Source organism: Haliotis rubra, unplaced genomic scaffold (assembly GCF_003918875.1).
Source record: "Haliotis rubra isolate DU_JTF1 unplaced genomic scaffold, ASM391887v1 Scf908, whole genome shotgun sequence".
Taxonomy (NCBI): Eukaryota; Metazoa; Mollusca; class Gastropoda; order Lepetellida; family Haliotidae; genus Haliotis; species Haliotis rubra.
Window position 1 is genome coordinate 165,774 of NW_025767644.1, and position 24,137 is coordinate 189,910.

Here is a 24,137-nt window from a genome sequence, read left to right on the forward strand (position 1 = left end):
TTCAGGAAAATCGTAGTACCATTGATCATCTGGTACGTTTAGAATCCTTTTGTCAAGAATGCTATAATTAATAAACAACATGCTGTATCAATTTTCTTTGATCTCGAGAAAGCTTATGATACGACCTGGAAGCATGGCATTTTGAAGGATTTACATGATTTCGGTTTGAGAGGCCGTTTGCCTCTCTTTATATCACAGTTTTTAAAAAACAGACAATTTCAAGTCCGAGTGGGTTCAACCCTGTCTGATCATTATAATCAGGATCAAGGTGTCCCTCAAGGCAGTATTTTGTCTGTCACATTGTTTAGTATCAAGATAAACAGTTTATCCAAGGTTTTAAACGATTCAATTGATGGATCACTTTTTGTGGATGATTTTAATATTTCTTGTCGTGGTAAAAATATGCATACTATTGAACGGCAATTGCAGTTGTGTTTAAATAAAATAAATAAATGGTGTCTTGAAAACGGCTTTAAATTTTCCAAGTCCAAAACTAATTGTCTACACTTTTTGTAGAAAATATAAGCCGCATAAAGATCCAGAACTATCTTTAAATGGCACTCCAATCAAAGTTGTTAAGGAGGCCAAATTCTTGGGTCTAATTTTCGACTCCCATTTAACTTTTTTGCCGCATATTAAATCCCTAAAAACTAAATGCCTGAAGGCGCTTGATTTGTTGAAAGTCGTGTCTAATTCAAGGTGGGGAGGGGATCAAGCTACCCTTCTCCACCTATATCGATCATTGGTCCGCTCGAAGCTTGATTATGGCTCCATCGTATATGGTGGAGCCTGCAAAAGCAACTTAAAACTTCTTGATTCTGTCCACCACCAAGGCCTAAGACTTTGTCTTGGGTCCTTTAGAACCTCTCCTATTGATAGTCTATATGTTGAAGCAGATGAGCCTTCTCTTACACAACGTCGGATAAAATTATCCTTACAATACATTACTAAACTTTATTCTAGCGAGTCTAACCCTGCATTTAACTGTGTCTTTCATCCCGTCTATGAGGATTTATACAATAAAAAACCTTCTCTTCTTCCCGCCTCTTGGGCACAGAATTAAGCCATTCCTGTCCGCTGCCGGCATTGAGCTGGGAAATATAGCTCCTTCCGTCTTCTTTCTTCTCCTCCTTGGCAACTGGTTAGGCCTGAAGTTGACCTTACTTTGACACAGTTTAAGAAATCGGAAACTAATGAACTACAATATAAACAAGAATATAATCAACTAAAAACTAAATATAATACAATTACACAAATCCTTATTTACAGATGGGTCCAAGGACGGTGGCGCGGTGTCATGTGCCACGGTCATTGGATCCAGAACAATATCTTCTAGAATACTCTATTTTTACAGCAGAAGCAAACGCCATATTAGCGGCTCTTAAATATATTCAACGACATCCCAAACATAAACAATATATAATATTTTCTGACTCTCTTTCTTGTCTTCAGGCTATTAAAAATCTTTCTTGTAAACATCCACTTTTATTAGAAATTATTGAATTGTATAATGAGCTTGCTACTGGCCAATGCGACATCGTCTTTTGTTGGTTACCCAGCCACGTTGGCATTTCTGGGAACACAATGGCTGATCTTGCTGCTAAGGCAGCACTCAACAAATCTGTGACACCACTTCTTATTCCATACTCTGATTACAAAGCTAGCATTAGAACTTTCATCCGTGATCTGATGCAGAAGAAGTGGGACACCCAAGTAGGTATTAATAAATTGCATGAAATAAAACCCAATATCGGTTACACTTACTTGGGTTGTCAGTCCAGATTTGAAGAGGTCATCATGCGACGATGTCGTATTGGCCATACAAGGTATACTCACAAATATTTGTTAAATGGTGAAGATCCTCCGTTTTGTATCCCTTGTGATGAGAGAGTCACAGTCAAGCATCTCCTGCTTGACTGTGTTGAATTCTCCATCATAAGGGATAAATATTTCAATGTTAAAACTGTTAAGGATCTTTTTAATTCTGTTCATCTTTATTTAATTCTTGGTTTTTTAAAAGAAATTGATTTCATTAATGAATTTTGATTAATATATTCTGTATATAGCTGTGTTTTAATGATTGGTAGTTTGATAAGTAACTTAGATTGTTGGTGGCTGTACTCTCAAGGGGGTTGAAGTATTGTAAAATTATTGTCCCCCTGAGAGGGTACGTAAGTCCCAAAACTTCGAAAGTCAATTTAAACTTACCAGGATTTTTAAACGTAGCATTTTGTCATTTTAATTGTAGCTAACATTTCTGACAATCGCCAGCAGCTGAAGGGATGGTGTAAATCCAACTAGGGTCCATGCAGGTAGCCAAGGTACTGTAAGTCCCCATGGTCCCTAGTATGGTGATCGACCTTCGGTTGTTGGCGATCTATAGCCTGTTTTTATCTTGTATTGTCCTAATAGTGCTATTAGTTTTAACCTTCCACACTAGTTTTAAATCTAATTGTGATATTCTAGTTGTTTTACTGCCCTTCGTTGGCAGGTGTTTTATATTATACACATATTACATTTCAATATCAAATGTTCTCGTCACGATATGGCTGAAATATTGCCGATGTGACGTTAAATAATAACTCACTCACTCACTCACTATCTCAGCATTATTCCCTATTAAATAGTCAAAAAAAAATTACTGGCTTGGTAAAATCTGCATTTCCATTCTGCTTCGTTACTTTAATATTTGGTTCAATATGCCCAGTATTGCATCATGTCAAACTCGATTCATTACAGAGAGAGAACGATACTGTAATTCCTTTAACGGTTGTGATCAAAAAGATTTCTTCCAACAGTGGAACAAAATCGATCTCGGACTTTCATATTAGGGTGATCGATAACATTTGTCATGACAAGAATACTGCCCTAATGCAATGTCAGTTGATAACGTGTTTTCGTGTTTCGGGCCTTTGGGAAAAAGGGGTTTCACATTTGCATACGAAACCCCTCAAGATAATGTTTTTGACATTTAGATCTGTTATGTGACAAATTAAGACCATTCGCTTTTTTTCTCCGAAACAAATCAGTTTAAATAATGCTTTGGCAAGGAGGCAAAAACAACAGCGAACGCTATTATAACTCGCAGTAGTGTCACGATTGATGTCTTTAAAAATACTGTTGCAGACGCGTTATTAAAACGTGAGTGATGTATTCGGTTACTTTTAAATGGTAATCTCTCTGCATGTCATAGTGACAGAGGTGTTTTTGAAAAACTAGAACCTTATTGCGAGAAATGGAAACCGAGCACAAAAGAACCAAAGGAAAGAATATGTTTTTCCAAACATACTCTAAACAGCTTTAGCTGAGTGATACTGCTCACAGTATTAAGAACATGTGAAAAATCTGGGTAGAATTGCTCTTCAGCAATCCATGTTTGTCGTAAGAGGCGACTAAGAATCGGGTTGTCAGGATTGCTGACTTGGTTGGCAACATATCGTATCAAATTGCGTAGATCGATCATGTTGTTGATCACTGGATTGTATGGTCCAGACTCGATTATATACAGACCGCCGCCATATAGCTGGACTGTTGCAGAGTGCAGCGTTAAACAGAAACAAAAATAATCATGTGACTCTGTCCCAATGCAATGGCATTCCAATGGCCAATACCAATTTTCCGTTGTTTTATATTGTTACTTCGTATACATGTTTGTCCGTTTGTTGGTTGACGCCAACACTGCAGTCTTTATGCAATACTGTTTAACCGTAGAATATATGTCATTTTAATTTATGGTTATATTGTCTAGTCCCTACTTTGGTGATCTACCGTCAGCTGTTGGCAATCTACAGCCTGTTTTTATAGTGTATCGTCTTCTATAGTTGAACTGTTTAATATTTACATACTACTTTTAAATTCATATCTATGATATTCTAGTTGATTTTACTGTCCTTCGTTGATAGGCTTTATGTTGCTTATAGGCATTTATGGTGCATTTATAATTGCTCTCGTCATGATATGGCTGAAATATTGCCGATGTGACTGTAAATCATAGGTCACTCACTCACTCACTCACTCATGCTATACTGGTGTGAAGTATTGTTTGATTTGAAATAGCATGACAGACTCAACGCTTTTTACGGTAGTGCACATTTAGATTGGAATTATCGATTAGGAAGCGATTTAAAGCCTATATCCTGCTACCTTGGCTGACGGAATTTATTTCTCTTTATAACTATTGAATTTCATGAATGTCATCAACGTCCTCTCTTTTTCTCTTGACATAATCCCATCCATGTTAAGGAGCACTTTCTGTCGAAGAGGTGCAGTGTGTAAACCCGTTTCAGGTGTTGCTGCCATTATAGTACCAGGATATTGTAAGAAGTGCTAAGCACAGGGACATAGCATGTTGCTGTCAACATATTATTGGGACTGGAAGGATTTGCGTGTCCTTTAACTCCACACTTTCAGCAATATTTCAGCTCCAGACATCCCAGTGATTGTCGTTATTGGCATCTGTCTACGCAAGTAGGATACAATGCATGACATGCATGAACCAAGCCAGCGAGCACGACCATCATACAATGAACGCTAAAAGAAACGTTACCCTCCAACCTTTATGAATGACTGAAAAACTATCAAAGATATGTTAGAAGGTATTAGTTTACAAGAAAGCTTAACAACACAGCTTTATGTAAATCCCGAAAAGAAATTCCCAAATGCATTCATATTTAGGTGAAATGCATCTTTTCCAGAAGAGATAAATTGTGCTATATTCGTCCATGCCCAATTAAACCAATAACAATGATTTTGATGTCCAAAGGAAAGGTTGAAATAAAATTCTGCTATGGGACAATGATAAACCATTTATAATCACCATTTTCCAACTATTAGGTGAAATTGGGTTTTACGTCGTGCTTGAGAATATTTAGCTCATATGACGACGTGCATGCGTGTGTATGTGTATGTGCGGCTGACTTAAGCCCAGACTTAAGCTGGTTTTATAGTGCTAGCCCACTGAGATACCATGCCTCAGTGAAGCATGAATACCCCACTCAGACACATTATACTTACTCCGAGTCGACCAGTCCTTGTTGTACCCATTAATGCCGAGCGCCAGGCAGGGACCAAAAAGTACCATATTTTAACGTCTTTTGGTATGACGAAGTCGGGGATCGAACCCGCGACCTTCCGCTCTCCGGGCAGACACTCTAACCACTACACCACGGAGGCGGTCTTCCAACTATTAAAACAAGAAACAACTGTTGTAGAGTGTGTAATATTGTAAACTAATCATTCCTATGATTTCAGTCTTTTAAAACATTTTCTAGCTGATTTGCATTAGTGAAAACAAGTAAAACGTGTCTTTGATATTGTGAAAAAGTGTTTAGGAACATCTAAAAGTATCTCTGTTAACATTTTTGTTTGCAAAGTAACATGGTTCCATTTTCTGTTTACACATAGCAATATCAAACGCCACAACGCAGCGATATTCAAGCAGAATTTGCATCCATTTCACATGTAGAATTATTCTATAGGGTATGCAGAGAGCCTAGAATACATGATATGATACACAAGTACGAGAAATATGCAACGATTAACAGCTGAAGAGAGAGAAAGAGTCATCGGTATGGTGCAGATGGGGTCGACATACAATGCTGTTGCCAACGCCCTTGGATGCCACCGTATCACGGTTATAAAACGTATTCAGGGCTTCAGACAGACTTGGGTCACCGAAGACAGACCAAGAAGTAGACGTACACGCATCACAACGCCAGCTGAAGATAGGTACCTCCGTCATTAAGGAAGGAGGGTAACGTTTCTTTTTTTGGCGTTTAGTGTACATGTATACCCTTACTGTTTTCTAACTTCAGCTTCCTGTCAGTGGCTTCAAGCATGGGTTGCTGACGATAACCCGGATTGTCACATATGTCTAGCAGTGGTTCATGAGGTCAAATATAGTTTTCGAACTTCAAATTCATTAGAAACACAAGATCACATTTTACAATGGAATACGCCGAGATAGCACCAATTCCGAATTATTCATTATATGTATTCATTATTTGATTACCACCAGCAGCTTTAATTTGTATACTGCAAATGGGTTATATGTACTCGTGTCAATACATATGGGGTCCACAAACCGTTCGTAGCACTATGTCATTTGTAAGACCTATGATAAAGTATAGTGCTACGATTGGTCGTAACGTTACGAACGCTTTGATGATCGGGACCCTGGTGTCGACACAGATGTTCAGTGATCTTTTCATGTAGTTACAACGCTATTTTGCATGTTACGCCTAAAGGAGTATGCTTGGCAAACTGACTATTGAAGCGAATTTGAATGTTGTTCACAACGTTCACATAGGCAATGAGTTGTTAATATGTTTATTGTTACATATGTTACACTTGGGATTACACTAAATGACATTGCGTATTCGTAGTTATTGTCGTCCATGGTGTTAGGGCCCTATCAATATTGCAGTAACACACATCGTCGGTCTAATTTCAATCATTTTTGTCATTTTTTGTGGCTATAAAGGTAATTAACCTCATTGTGCCAACCTCGGGGTTACGTAACACCAGTCAGTCATAATGTGACAAGATTCCAATAATTACAGGTTTTATTCATGTTATTATTTGCACAGAGAAGCTGGTAACAGTTGATTTAAGCCAATGTCCATTAATCTGTTCACATGAAAATAATTTCAACACACCTTAACGTATTGATCGGAAGTCTTTGGTGATAAAGAATACAGTTGCATCCAAAGACGATCCTGTCTGGGTTTCGTGGTTCGGGATGGGACACAAGTTGCACACTTCTGGAAATCCATCCATATCTAATTATACATTAGAAACTCTTTTGGTTCTAAAAATGTCCTGGAATAGCAGAGTGGTAATGCTACTTGACACTTTGCAATGTCTTAATAAGAGTACCAAATCTAGTGTTTGTTTTGGCTGAGTTCCATCCGGCATTCGAAGCCACAAGCACGGAGTGAGGCACCAAATCACCAACACACAATGTCAGCAAGCCAAGCAACCACCCTGTGATTGTGTGAGTCCAAATATAAATCGCAATGGTTTGGCTTGGTGATTATAATTTTGTGTTAATAAATTCTTATGCTGCAGTTGGTTTATCTTTCTCAATGCGCCTTAATGCAATCAGTCGGTCTATTCATGTGTTTTTCAACTTTTCGTATTGGTATACCCCCGTCCGCACTGTAAAAACTAATTAGACAATTACGAGTCGGTTCCTCTGTGGTAGAGGCATAACTAAAGCGTGCGCAACCCAATCGTTAGTTGAGCAAGCATGATGGCACATTGCAAATCTCCTATAGCAATCTCTCTTTGACTTAACTTTGACAAATAACTTTCATCAGCTTGAAGATAAGCAAACATTTACAAGTGACACTTAGTGATGATTTTTAAGACATAAATCGATGCTATTTGAGAGAAATAGTTAATGTTTGGGGGATTAACCAAATCAACCATGGCCTTGGTAAATGGGTTTCAGCGTTCGAGATGGTCATATCTTCTACCTATATCCGTGTTCCATGGGAAATGGATACAACGTTTCTTTCACAAATCAAGTAACAACACACATCTAATTGCACCTTGGCATAGTGATAGCAACACGAAAGAGTAATTATTACATTTCATGGATTCCCAGCACTATACCCACGCTTATTTCACCGAAGTGAAAGTGAGAAAGGTTAAATTTGAGATTACATTTTCTCATTAAAGTACAGATTCTAGTAATTTCGTTGGGTCCAGTCCCATTCGGGATTCCAACCCACAGACTCAGGCACCTAATCGCCCGCACAGAACGTCAGCTGTTTAACCCACTCAGCCAACGCTGTCTCCAAGTGTAATCCCCAATATAACATGTGTTACATTTAATCACTTTCTAAACGGCTTTGTGTATTCACAATGGAAGTAGACATCTAAAAACTGTATGTTATCTCGGTTTCCTTCCACTTGAGGCTGATACATCGTGATATAGCTGGAACACTGTTGAAAGCGACCTTACGTTCTGGCGAGCTGTAACGTCATGGAGGGAACTGTAACAAAACTGAGAAGTAGATTTTGTCTGATTGCAAACGAACATACCTCAGACAACATTAAACCACCGCTCACTCACACACATAATGAAATGCATGTAATGGTACCCCCAGGTGTACATATTAAACATTGTGTTACGTGAAGACTCCAGAGGGACTTCGTTATGTATTTCTTCTGTCATATACATGCAGCTATTGTAAAATGTGTTTCATGTATTCGTTCCTGAGAGCAAACAGTGGTTGCTTAAATTTCCCATGTCACCCATCAATGAGCCTGTCTGGCACTTACAGATGAGATATGGCTCAAGTCTCGCCAGTAATTGAGTGGGTTTGTATTTTAAAGGGCTTGTGGCCATTGGGTTCTCATCAATACAAGCGACATAACTATTTCCATATTCATAAGAAATCACAGCTCAAATCAGAGTCTGTTGTACGATTCAATTTTCGTCTGAGGCATGTGCTCTTGAATTACTATCAAACCGGGATACCATGATATGAGGTGTTCGCAAAAAGGCGAGCGTATCCTGCACAACTAGTGTCCAACGACTCAAGCACATGCAAAGGCAAATCAGTTGTTCACCTGAAAAACTAGAAGGGATCACTTGTTTGAGTGGCAAGATAATAATTGTTCTATATTGTAGAAGGGATCATATAGTATAAATCAAAATAGATGGTTACATAGGACGACCATGTGCCAGGTCGGTTGATGAGACATCTGTAACAAGCATCACAGTAGCCAATTGCAAGTCACACAATGTGACTATGGTGGGACAGGATTATTACAGAAGCGGTGTAAGGACTTTCTCCTCACTTACAGAACACTATGCCCGTGATACTGTCCCCTGAGAGGGTATGTAAGTCCTGTTTCATTCAAGGGTTGTTTCATACTACGTGTTGTTTTATCGTAGATTAGGTGGTCTTTTAATCTCTGGCTAAAGTGGAATACAATAACCAACGACTGAAGCGATGGTGTAAATCCACCTATTGTCCCTACAGGTAGCAAAAACACTGTGGTGATATACCTTCAGTTGTTGGTGATCTATAGCCTTTTTATCATAGTGTATTGCATTAATAGTAAGAAAGTTTTAGGTTTACATACTAGTTTTATGCATACTATTTTGCCGATGACTTTAGATATTAACTTACTCACTCAATTACCCACTCACTCACTACGATGATCTAGTGTGCTCCGGAACTGTCACGTTCACGAGGTGTGAATAAATAGTAGATTTATGCCAGACACTACTATTCTGCTTTGGTTGCGATTAGGTACCTTCTGAGCCTGTTGATGTCCTTGTAGACACAACGCATGTGGATCTTCTGATTCACGGGATAACGAGTCAAACACCAAAACGAGAAGTATAAGAAACGTCTCAGCTTTATCTGCAGTTACTGTGAGCGAATAGGTTTTTGGCACAGATGCTTTTTTTTCTGAAAAAAAAAGAGAGTATATTTAATTTTGATATATTGCCCACATCTGGCATCTATAGGTCTAGTCCTCGGAAACCGATCTAAGGACAAGTTATAAGTGATACGTTTTTTATCAGCGACATACATACATGATAAGAATGTATATTTTTTAGATTAGCAGATGGAACAAACCTGCAATACACTGATTCCCAAAAGCACCAGATAATTATTTCACAAGGAGCTCTAGACTATGGAGATAACATAAAAACAAGACATTTTCAAAATGTTACCTTTTTTCCTTTCTCAAAGGTGTTGGTGCCAGTTAATAATTTAACGACATATCATATAAATGTGCTGTGAACCACATAAGAAGCATTATGTAAGTTACAGTTAGAAAGCTCCTTTGACCATTGTGTCAGTCATATCAAGCGGTGTAAAATTGATGTGGACCGATAACCTGTTGGTAACGAGAACGAGTATATTATTGTTGCCCTTTAATCATGATTGGGACAAAGATGGGCTCAAAACCCAGGACCAACGGGTCCTTGTTGCTTAGAGGAACTGGAAACTGTCCCCACTGAAAACCAACATGTTGCTTGTAGGTTCCTACTGTTTTGTATCTTCGCCAACTATGGCAACGTCATTGTAAGAGATAGAAAACACATTCGTGTCGGACGACTATGTTTTATAACTCAACCAGAGTACCGGATATCGGAAGCATGCCTACTTCTTCCCATGCGCAAGGGAGCAGTCATTATTGTCCCCCGCCGCAACGCGGAACGGGGGACTATGTATTCAGCGGCGTCTGTCCGTACGTCCGTACGTACGTCCCGATTCTTGTTAACGCGATATCTGATGAACTGTTGTATCCAATGTCTTCAAATTTGGTGACAGCCTACATTGGGGGATTACGCAGACACCAGTCGATTTGGGTGACCTTGACTTTATTTTCAAGGTCACCATGACACTTTGACCACTTTTCAAACTCTTGTTAACGCGATATCTCATGAAATGTTGTACCCAATGTCTTCAAATTTGGTGACAGCCTACATTTGGGGATTACGCAGACATCAGTCGATTTAGGTGACCTTGACCTTATCTTCAAGGTCACCGTGACACTTTGCACGCTTTCAACTCTTGTTAACGCGATATTTCATGGATTGTTGTACCCAATGTCTTCAAATTTGGTGACAGCCTACATTGGGGGATTTCACAGACACCAGTTTATTAAGGTGACCTTGACCTTAATTTAAAGGTCACCACAACACTTTGAACACTTTTCAAACTCTTCTTAACACGGCATCCCATGGACTGTTGTACCCAATGTCTTCAAATTTGGTGACAGCATACACTGGGGGATTACGCAGACACCAGTTGATTTTGGGTGACCATGACCTTTTCTTCAAGGTCACCACGACACTTTTCACACTTTTAACTCTTGTTAACGCAATATCTCATGAAATGTTGTACCCAGTGTCTTCAAATTTGGTGACGGTTTACATTGGGGTATTACACAGACACCAGTTTATTTAGGTGACCTTGACCTTATTTTCAAGGTCACCACGATACTTTGACCGCTTTTTAAAGGCGATATCTCATGAAACATTGCACCCAATGTTTTCAAATATTTTGACAGCCTACATCGGGTGATTATGCAGACACCAGTCATTTCAGGCATTTTGTATGTGACCCAAAAATAAAATGTAGTAAATATAGATATTCCATTCTTTAGCGGCGGGGGACATTGCCATATCAGTGGCAAACACTTGTACATATTGTAACATCCTTTCTTTTTGGAAGAAACACGTTCAGTTATTACTTTGAACAACCTTGGATCAAAGCGCTTAATAAAGTATAAACAGGTAAGTAAAGAATGAAAAGTTGAATCCATCATTGAAAAGTTAACTTGTACTTTTAGAAATTAAAGTCCATGAGTAGCTCTGCTCAAAATTCAATTAAGAATGAATCAAATTGTTAACAAGAACTGACTGATATCAATCCCACATAGTCATTGTAACGCTGTGGTGGTTTTGACTCTCCACCACATCTTGTTCGGACAGTTTCCTGGATTGCAGGAGTAACGTGCGATACGTGACTTTAATTTTCATGCTGAGTGCTTTCCTACATGTTTATTTATAGTTATTTTTATAACTTTTAATAAAACTTTATTTTCTGTTTTGCATTCAACATCTGCAACTGTAACAGCACTAGCATTCACAAATACAAACTTCATGTGTACGTGTACGACAAAGAACTGTCGTATAGCTGTAATATTGCTGAGTGTGGCCTTAAACAAAAAACAACCAGCTTAAAGAAAATAAGGCAAGGTGATTTAGTCGTATAGCATGTCGTCGTATCTCAACATTGTAGCATGAAACCCATGATATCGTCTCGAACATTTGTTGATAAACTAGGCAAATTGCTGCACGAATATGACGAAAACCAGTAAAGATCATTGCTTGAAACTCGTGTGAAATCCGATACAGTGTTTTCTTATATATATGAATTGACACAATATATATGGCTGTGGGTCGTGGTTAGAGTCGTTGTCGTGGTTAAAGCACCGGCTCGTCAAGTCGTGAACCCAAGTACGCTGAACCCATTTCTAGTGTTGTCGGCTGTTATAGTATTGGAATATTGCAAAAGGCGGCGTATATTAATGCTTACCATAACGCAAAATGGTCCTGTGAGTGAGTTACGTGCCGTTAGGTCACATCGGCAGTATTTCAGCCATATAGTGTCTACTAGTTATACATTCATGACACATAAACCGAGCAAATAGAAAGACCTGTGGAAGAAGGACAGAAAAACAACCAAACTCGAACATCACAGACATAGATGTAACACAAGAACGTAAATATAAAACTTTAGAACTATAGACAACTGAAGGTAGATCACCATACTAAGAACCATGGGGACTTGCGGTACTTTGCTTCACTGCATGGACACTAGCCACTGGCGATTTTGTTATAGATCTATTGACAAAACCTGTTTATCAAAAATTTCAAACAATTCAATTATTCGTCAAAAGTCAATAATTAATAACAATTAACATTATGAAAGAGATCATTGACTGTTTCACGTATATATATCATGAATGGTCATTACGACATATCCTTCCAACAGTGGAACAAAATCGATCTCGGACTTTCACATTCGGGTGATCGATAACATTTGTCATGACAAGAATACTGCCCTAATGCAATGTCAGTTGATAACGTGTTTTCGTGTTTCGGGCCTTTGGGAAAAAGGGGGTTTCACATTTGCATACGAAACCCCTCAAGATAATGTTTTTGACATTTAGGTCTGTTATGTGACAAATTAAGACCATTCGCTTTTCTCCGAAACAAATCAGTTTAAATAATGCTTTGGCAAGGAGGCAAAAACAACAGCGAACGCTATTATAACTCGCAGTAGTGTCACGATTGATGTCTTTAAAAATACTGTTGCAGACGCGTTATTAAAACGTGAGTGATGTATTCGGTTACTTTTAAATGGTAATCTCTCTGCATGTCATAGTGACAGAGGTGTTTTGAAAAACTAGAACCTTATTGCGAGAAATGGAAACCGAGCACAAAAGCACCAAAGAAAAGAATATGTTTTTCCAAACATACTCTAAACAGCTTTAGCTGAGTGATACTGCTCACAGTATTAAGAACATGTAAAAGTCTGGGTAGAATTGCTCTTCAGCAATCCATGTTTGTCGTAAGAGGCGACTAAGAATCGTATTGTCTGGATTGCTGGCTTGGTTGGCAACATATCGTATCAAATTGCGTAGATCGATCATGTTGTTGATCACTGGATTGTATGGTCCAGACTCGATTATATACAGACCGCCGCCATATAGCTGGACTGTTGCAGAGTGCAGAGTTAAACAGCAACAAAAAATAATCATGTGACTCTGTCCCAATGCAATGGCATTCCAATGGCCAATACCAATTTTCCGTTGTTTAATAGTGTTACTTCGTATACATGTTTGTCCGTTTGTTGGTTGACGCCAACACTGCAGTCTTTATGCAATACTGTTTAACCGTAGAATATATGTCATTTTAATTTATGGTTAGATTGTCTAGTCCCTACGTTGGTGATCTACCGTTAGCTGTTGGCAATCTACAGCCTGTTTTTATATTGTATCGTCTTCTATAGTTGAATTTTTTAATATTTACATACTACTTTTAAATTCATATCTATGATATTCTAGTTGATTTTACTGTCCTTCGTTGATAGGCTTTATGTTGCTTATAGGCATTTATGGTGCATTTATAATTGCTATTATAATTTTGTGTTAATAAATTCTTATGCTGCAGTTGGTTTATCTTTCTCAATGCGCCTTAATGCAAACAGTGTTTTCAACTTTTCGTATTGGTTTACCCCCGTCCGCACTGTAAAAACTAATTAGACAATTACGAGTCGGTTCCTCTGTGGTAGAGGCATAACTAAAGCGTGCGCAACCCAATCGTTAGTTGAGCAAGCATGATGGCACATTGCAAATCTCCTATAGCAATCTCTCTTTGACTTAACTTTGACAAATTACTTTCATCAGTTTTAAGATGAGCAAACATTTACAAGTAACAGCACCAGATTGCAAGTGACATTGAGTGATGATTTTAAGACATAAATCGATCCTATTTGAGAGAAATAGTTAAGGTTGTGGGATTAACCAAATCAACCATGGCCTTGGTAAATGGGTTTCAGCGTTCGAGATGGTCATATCTTCTACCTATGTCCGTGTTCCATGGGAAATGGATACAACGTTTCTTTCACAAATCAAGTAACAACACACAACTAATTTCACCTTGGCATAGTGATAGCAACACGAAAGAGTAATTATTACATTTAATGGATTCCCAGCACTATACCCACGCTTTTTTCACCGAAGTGAAAGTGAGAAAGGTTAAATTTGAGATTACATTTTCTCATTAAAGTACAGATTCTAGTGATTTCGTTGGGTCCAGTCCCATTCGGGATTCCAACCCACAGACTCAAGCACCTAATCGCCCGCACAGAACGTCAGCTGTTTAACCCACTCAGCCAACGCTGTCTCCAAGTGTAATCCCAAATATAACATGTGTTACATTTGATCACTGTCTAAATGGCATTGTGTATTCAAAGTGGAAGTAGACATCTAAAAACTGTATGCTATCTCGAGCTTTTCTTACACTTGAGGCTGATACATCGTGATATAGCTGTAACACTGTTGAAAGCGACCTTACGTTCTGGCGAGCTGTAACGTCATGGAGGGAACTGTAACAAAACTGAGAAGTAGATTTTGTCTGATGGCAAACGAATAGACCTCAGACAACATTAAACCACCGCTCACTCACACACATAATGAAATGCATGTAATGGTACCCCCAGGTGTACATATTAAACATTGTGTTACGTGAAGACTCCAGAGGGACTTCGTTATGTATTCATTCTGTCATATACATACAGTTCTTGTACTTTGTGTTTCATGTATGCATTCCTGAGAGCAAGCAGTGGTTGTTTAAAATTCCCATGTCACCCATCAATGAGCCTGTCTGGTACTTACAGATGAGACATGGCTCAAGTCTCGCCAGTAATTGAGTGGGTTCGTATTTTAAAGGGCTTGTGACCATTGAGTTTTCATTAATACAAGCGACATAATTATTTCCATATTCATAAGAAATCACAGCTCAAATCAAAGTCTGTTGTACGATTCAATTTTCATCTGAGGTATGTGGTCTTGAATTACTATCAAACTGGGATACCATGATTTCAGGTGTTAGGGAAAAGGTGAGCGTATCCTGCCAAACCAGTGCCCGCCGTCACAAGCACATGCAAAGGCAAGTCAATTGTTCACCCGAAACACTAGAAGGGAACGTATGGTATAAATCAAAATAGATGATTACATCGGACGAGTATGAGTGAGGTCGGTTGATGAGACATGTCTAACAAGCATCACAGTAGCCAAGTCACACAATGTGACTACGGTGAGACAGGATTATTACAGAAGCAGTGTAAGGACTTTATCTTCACTAAAAGAGCTATATGCCTGGGATATTTCCCCCTGAGAGGGTATGTAAGTCCCATTTCATTCAAGTTTTTTCTTTCTTTTTTCATCGTAAATTATGTGGCTTTTTCATGCCTGGAACACAATAAGTAACGATGAAGGGATGGTGTAAATCCAGCTATTGTCTATGCAGGTAGCAAAAACACTGTAACGGTATCGTGATCTACCTTCAGTTGTTGGCGATCTATAGTGCTTTTTTCATAATGTATTGTATTAATAGTTAGAAAGTTTTAGATTTACATGATAGTTTTATATATATAGTCCCCATGGTACCTAGTATGGTGATCTACCTTCAGTTGTTGGCGATCTATAGCCTTTTTATCATAGTGTATTGTATTAATTGTAAGCAAGTTTTAGGTTTACATACTAGTTTTATATATATAGTCCCCATGGTACCAAGTTTGGTTATCTACCTTCAGTTGTTGATCTTCAGGTCTATAGTCTATTTACCATAGTGTATTGTATTAATAGTAAGCAAGGTTTAGGTTTACATACTAGTTTTATATATATATCTGTGAACTTCTGGTTGTTTTTACTCTCCTTCTTTTACAGGTTTTTATAATTCAACTCTGTATTTATTGCCGATGGGTGAAATATTGCCGATGTGACTTTAATCACTGTCTCACTCACTCACACTTTCACTCACCCAGTCACTCTTTTATTCACTCTTTCACTCACTCACTCCGATGACCTTGTGTGCTCCGGAACTGTCACGTACACGAGCCGTTAACATATAGTAGACACTACTATCCTGTTTGGGTTGCGATTAGGTACGTTTGGAGTCTAAGTTGAAGTCGTTTTGGGCAATACGCTCGTGGAGATTCAAACCTGGATGTTTTCCTTGACGGGATAATGCTTCAAACACCAATGTGCCCTTTCCCTCCAAACGAAATTATACATCACATAAATACACTCTAACGAGAAACATCTGAAAAAAGGTCTGAGCCTTATCTGCAGTTACTGTGAGCAAATTGACTTTTTTTGCACAGATAGTATTTTCCCCAAAAAAGAGTATATTAAATTTTGTTATATTGCTCACATCTGGCGTCTATAGGTCTAGTCCTCAGAAGCTGATCTAGGAGCAAGCTATGTGTGATACATTTTGTAATCAGCGACATACATACATGATAAGAATTTAGTTGAGATGAGCAGATGGAACAAACCTGCAATACACTGATTCCTAAAAACAACAGATAATTATTTCACAAGGAAATCTAGACTATGGAGATAACACAAAAACAAGACATTTTCAAAATGTTACCTTTTTCTTTCTCAAAGGTGTTGGTGCCAGTTAATAATTTAACAACATATCACATAAATGTGCTGTGAACCACATAAGAAGCATTATGTAAGTTACAGTTAGAAAGCTCCTTTGACCAGTATGTCAGTCATATCAAGCGTGTAAAATTGATGTGGACCGTTAACCTGTTGGTAACATGAACGAGTATATTGTTGCCCTTTAGTCATGATTCTGACAAATATAAGCCCAGAACCCAGGACCAACGGGTCCTTATTGCTTAGAGAGACAATGAATCTGTCCCCACTGAAAACCAGCATGTTGCTTGTAGGTTCCTACCGGCAGCGGAATCTCTGTACCTTTAGTGAGTGAGTGAGTGAGTTGAGTTTTACGCCGCACTCAGCAATATTCCAGCTATATGGCGGCGGTCTGGAAATAATCGAGTCTGGACCAGACAGTCCAGTGATCAACAGCATGAGCATCAATCTGCGCAATTGGGAACCGATGACATGTGTCAACCAAGTCAGCGAGCCTGACCACCCGATCCCGTTAGTCGCCTTTTACGACAAGCATAGTCGCCTTGTATAGCAAGCATGGGTTGCTGAAGACCTATTCTACCCCGGACTTTCACGGGTCTCTGTACCTTTAACAAAAATGTGTTGTCTTGTGGCTGGAAACCATTTTTCGTAAAAAATAAAATCTCCATATTGTATTCATTAAGGGATTAAGGGTGACACCGATAATAAAGAAAGTTTTTTTCCTTTTCTCCCATATCTGGTATCATTACCAATTTAAAGTAACCCATTCACATACTTTTCTCGACTATATCACGTTTTATGACAAATGGACTTGGTTTCGGTGGAATTTTGACACTGGCGATTCTTTAGCATTCACGTTTTGCTTTGAGAGTGCATCAAATCATGGGATAACTTATTTCCTATTTTCTACCGATATATACATATATATTATCAATTTTATTACCATATTAACATGTTATCTACGACAAATATGATGTCACATCATGTATTGTATAGTCTTCTTTGGATTTTTGAAAAGTCACGTTCTTCCACTGAACGAATTAGGTCTTCTTATTGACTCAAATGGAGTTTCCTCCCCTTCCTGGAAGAAGTTCCTTTTGGCACTGAAGGTAGAATAAATCCTAAATTAGTCCTTATCAGAAGAGTTACCCAATGACTACGTACTTCTGAAGCATGAGTACAGAAAAGAAAAAAAAATCCATCATTTGTGACACCATGCTAGAAGTAGGTCATTTTCATTAGGAACCTTCCGCTGGACTTTTCGGGAAGTACGCATTTGCTGTCTGGAGAATATCTTTAAAAACAGAGCTCGTCTAAAGCGTCTCTTTTACAAACTTGTGTTTCATGTGACACCAAAGTGATATTAACGTTCAGGGTTCGTCCAAGAAAATTGGACACGGTAAAGAGATGAAATGAACCCATTTCAGATATGTATGTGGCGTCGTTTTGGGGAAGGTCGTTCTAAAATGAACTAAAAAATCTTGATTAATGCGTTTATAGTAACATAGGGCTTGTCATAAATATATTCTTTAGACAAATTGTTGGATCATTTGACATCTAAGTACTTATAAACTCGTTTGTTGCAAGACATTTGGTTTCATTTAAGAAACCACTTTAACCGTTTTACAATGATTGACATTCCTAGCTATGACATACGCCTATATTTTACGCTTTCCTGTGCCCTCCATTCGGTTGAAAGAAGATTAATTTTGGTAAATAATCATATTTCTTTTCCTGCAGTCCATTTACAATTTTTGATAATTTGGGTAATCTCCTAAACTGCGTAAGTACGCTGTATACAAATTACAATCAGAAACTGAACATGTCATCCTACATTATGTTTGTTTGAGTGGCATTTTAGAAGCTGAGACGTACATTATAGAACAAGTTTTTTATGGATGACAACTTCTTTATTTCGTGAGTGCGACGTTTCGATACAGATTCTTGTACAACGGTACAAGAATCTGTATCGAAACGTCGCACTCACGAAATAAAGAAGTTGTCATCCATAAAAAACTTGTTCTATATTCTACATTATGTTGTCCAATCGTCTCTGGGTGTAACGCCAACTTTCGTTTAACAGAAACTATGGCATTATAACCTGGGTACCTTTAAAGCTAGGGAGGTGAAAGTCAAACCTTTGTGACATGATATGTAGAATTTATAAATTGTCAATAGTTTATAAATGTAAATAGTTTATTGTTTAGCGCCGCTCTCAGCAATATTCCAGCTCTATGGCGGTGGTCTGTAAATAATCGGTCAGGGCCATACAATCCAGTGATCAACAGCATTAGCATCGAGATGAGATGAGATGTGTCAACCAAGGCAGCGTTCCTGACCAACCCCGGTATTGGGTGGTCAGGCTCGCTGACTTGGTTGACAAGTTCCATATATCTGGAATATTGCCGGGTGCGGTGTAAAACTAAACTCACTCACTCACTCCTGACAACCAATCCCGTAAGTCACCTCTTGCAACAAACATGGGTTGCTGAAGTCCGGATATTCACTGGGTGAACAGTGGTCAAGTGAAGCATGATGTATTAAAGAGGCCACTTGACGTCGATGCTGCACGGAATATGTTGCAGTACACCAGTCGCGGTTCACAAGTGTCACATTGCCACCGTGTCTTTGTATGATAGTAACACTATCATCATACTTTGCTTGTTTGTTTGTTGTTTAGCGCCTCTGTCGGCAATATTCCAGCTATATGGCGGCGGTCTGTAAATAATTGAGTCTCGACCGTACAATCCAGTGATCAACAGTGAGCATCGATCTACGCAATTGGGATATGATGACATGGGTCAACCAAGTCGGCGATCCTGACCAACAAATCCCGTTGGTCGCTTCTTACGACAAGCACGGGTTACTGAAGATCGATTCTTAAAATGGACCTTCACGGGTCTCACAATCAGGAAGGTTAGTTGGTTTGTTGTTTAAAGTCGCACCCAGCAATGTTCCAGCTGTATGAGGTTGGTCCCATCCGGAAGGACTGGAGATGACAATGTTATCTTTAGAATAGAATTTGAAGGCACCCTTCTTATTTGCCCTGTCCTGTTATGTTTCTATAAATGAATTATTTATAACTATAACATGTTTGTTCTTCCAAACTTAACATTCCGCTCGCATAGCCTTCATCTGTGAATGTAGAATTTAGCTATCACCATGCTCAATACTATAGGGTGTAGTAGCATTAAACATTTCCCTTCGAAAACATGTGCTCATATATAATGTTACTGTACTGAGTTGCTGTGTGCAGGGAAACTCCAGTTGGACACCCTCTCCAGGCTACGACTGCCGTTTCTCCACAACAGTGAAGGAACTGGTAAAGATTGCTTTGTGTGTATAGTGCACAGTCGACACGGCCTTTTCTAGAGCCGTGAGATAAAACAGTTTAGGTTTGAGTAACTTTTCTCCCACAGGCTACACATCCAGGGCAACAATGTAAGCACTCATTCGATTACCGGGCCAGGGGCCCTTGATGTTAGAACACTCAGATGTGCGGACCCTGTTTCATGGTCATGCACAGAGAAGGAAACAATATTTGGTTACTGGATGTCTTGCATAGATGCAAGTGGCCAACTACCACTGAGAGTCACATACACCCTCATGAGCCTCATTCAATACACATACACTCACGCCAGACACAAATACACACACATCCGAGCCCCACCCAATACACGCATACATACACCTGAGCCCCACTCAATACACATATACACCCACCTCAGCCCCATCCAATACACACATGAACTCACGCCAAACACACATACACACACATCCGAGCCCCACCCAATACACGCATACATACACCTGAGCCCCACTCAATACACATATACACCCACCTGAGCCACATCCAATACACACATGCACTCACGCCTTACACACATACATACACACTTCAGCCCCACCCAATACACATAAACACATATCCCAACTCTATCCAATACACATATAGATACATCCGAGCCCCACCCAATACCCGCATACATTCAGTTGAACCCCACTAAATACGCATACAGCCACCCGATCCCCAACCAATACACGCATACACCCACCCGAGCCCCAACCAATATACGCATACACGCACCCGAGTCCCAACTAATATACACATACACCCACCCGAGCCCCAATCAACACACGCATACACCCACCCGAGCCCCAACCAATATACGCATACACCAACCCGTGCCCCAACCAATATACGCATACATCCACCCGAGCCCCAACTAATATACGCATACATACACCCGAGCCCCAACTAATATACACATACATACACCCGAGCCCCAAACACCCACCCGAGCCCCAACTTAAACATGCATACACCCACCCGACCCCAACTAATACATGCGCACACCCAACCAATACACACATTCAGTCACCCGAGCCCCAACCAGTACACGCATTCAGGCACCCGAGCCCCAACTAATACACACATACATTCACGCACACATGAGCCCGACACAATCACACACGCGCACTCACGCACACGCGCTATTTTATTGCAACTACATGACTCTTCCGTATTTTCCTCAATTGACAATCCCAGCCTCGTAAAATGTAATACATATTGTTTAATTTCGAAGGGGTTCTAGTGTTTCTGGCGTGATCGTGGAAAACGATCCCGGCTCGAGAATATTCAACAATGATAAATAACATAAATGTCAACTCCTCGCATGAGGATAATGTTCCGTGATGCTGCTCCCTCGGTTCCAGTAATTTGCAATATCTGGCCTTCTGTAAAAACCACTCCAGCAGGGAATTAATAACAGGACCTTTCAAACGGTTTTAGGAAATGAAAGGGCAAAAAACACCCATACCCAGCGGGTGCTTAGATAAACACTTTGGTTTTATTGCAGAGTCTGCTTCAGAACTCTTTATGTACTTATTATAATGTAACGACTTTAATTCGCCATTTGGAGGTATTATTCATGAACTATGCATGTAACGACAGAGAAGAATGCTAAACGTGCACACAATAAATGATCGACTGCACAATGTTGCGCTTAATTTGTCGGATAAATCGTCGCACTACAGACACGTGGAATAATTTTCCATGAGTGTTACGTTCTGTATGGTACCGAACGATTATTATTTTCCCGACTGGCGACTGTAAGTATAACTTCATGAAATGGCGATAACTATAATCTCCACAGTAAGAACATTCTCCAATACAAAAGTTAATATCACTAGCCATGTTGACAACACAACGTTATACCTACACCTCCCCGGCAGTCGAGTTGTTTCTGATGCCAATCTTTTACTTTCCCCTTTTCCGATATTGAGTCACTGCCAACACTGAGCGTTACATTCCCCGCTGTCGACACTGAGTGTTACTGTTCCCCAACTGTCGATATTGAGTGTTACTTTCCCCGCTGTCGACACTGAGTGTTACTGTTGCCCCACTGTCGATATTGAGTGTTACATTCCCCGCTGTCGACACTGAGTGTTACTGTTGCCCCACTGTCGATACTGAGTGTTATTTTCCCAAATGTCGACACTGAGTGTTACTGTTGCCCCACTGTCGATATTGAGTGTTACTTTCCCAAATGTCGACACTGAGTGTTACTGTTGCCCCACTGTCGATATTGAGTGTTACTTTCCCCGCTGTCGACACTGAGTGTTACTGTTGCCCCACTGTCGATACTGAGTGTTACATTCCCAAATGTCGACACTGAGTGTTACTGTTCCCCAACTGTCGATACTGAGTGTTACTTTTCCTGCTGTAGACACTGACTGTTACTGTTGTCCCACTGTCGATACTTAGTGTTACTTTCCCCGCTGTCGACGCTGAGTGTTACTGTTGCCCCACTGTCGATACTGAGTGTTACATTCCCCGCTGTCGACACTGAGTGTTACTGTTCCCCCACTGTCGATATTGAGTGTTACTTTCCCCGCTGTCGACACTGAGTGTTACTGTTGCCCCACTGTCGACACTGAGTGTTACTGTTGCCCCACTGTCGATACTGATTGTTACTTTCCCGGTTGTCGACACTGAGTGTTACTGTTGCCCCACTGTCGATAATGAGTGTTACTTTCCCCGCTGTCGACACTGAGTGTTACTTTCCCAGCTGTCGACTCCGAGTGTCACTTTCCGCGGCGTCCGTGTCAGTAAAATAGCCATGGCACGTCGTCATCGTATTAGTGGGACGGCGTGGCAGTGTCATATCTGTAGGGCATCTTGTCAGTGTCATACTCGTTGCGTTGCGTGGCGTAGCGTGGCATGAATATCCACGAAGTCTAGGTACATTGCAATTGGTCGCATCGGGGTTTTCTGCATCCAGCATCAACTTGACTGGTCGCGATACTACTCAAATACTGCGACAATTACAAAAATTAATATTTGAAATAACCATTCATCTTATTTCCTACACATGTAATGTTGTTTGTATCCGACATCCAGTAATTGACAACTCGATATTTTTTACAACGTCTGTTGCACCTAAAAAACATATTTACAAAAACATATTGTATGCTTTGCACATTTACTAACATTCATAACACCATCAGTATTTATATTTTAATATACTCCTTTTATACTCTCAAATACATTAAGAACTTACAATTGCAACATAGGTGGATGAAACCCTAAATGGCAGACTAAGAAAGAAATATATTGGCTTGAATAATATGTTTCTTGATATGTTTATACTTCATGTTTGTATAAAATAGGTAAGACACTTCATGGATGACAACTTCTTTATACTAGTATTATATTATCATATTATTATACACTGTTACTTGACAACAGTATAAGAATCTATACCCAAACGTCGCGTCATCCATAAAGTATCTTACTTTTCTTGCTGCTCACAAACTTACGAAATAATAGTCAAACATTTTTCCATGTACTAACTAAAGTAACACCGAACTCCGCCCAAATATATAGGGCTGCGCAATATAACCGGTTTATTTACCGGTTCAGACATGAAAACGATACGTACTGCGATACGCTGATCGAAAACCGGTATTTTGACATGCATTCGGAAAACTTCGGATATTTCCGCTTTTAAAATTGTTCTTTTCCTTGTTTCATTAGTGCCAAATGTTACTTACATTTTTATTTTGTCATGATTAAAAGTTTTTATTAAAGGTTAATCAATCATAGTGATTTTGTTGTGTTTTTGCTTTATAATCAAGCATTAACTCGATTATAAGTAGTTTTTGTTCAAATACATAATTCTTGCAATATATTGCAATACATATCGCAATATATGCTTTCGCATCGCAATATATCGCAATATGAAAATTCTCTGCAATACCCACCTCTACAAATATATTACTTTTATCTTTCAGTTTCAGTAAACAGCATATGTACTATTAGATGCACTTTTCTCACTCTACTGCTTTAAATAGAAGCGGCGAAACTCTTTCTATGCCACAAGTAACCGCGGTTAAAAGCAGAGAGGATTCAACGA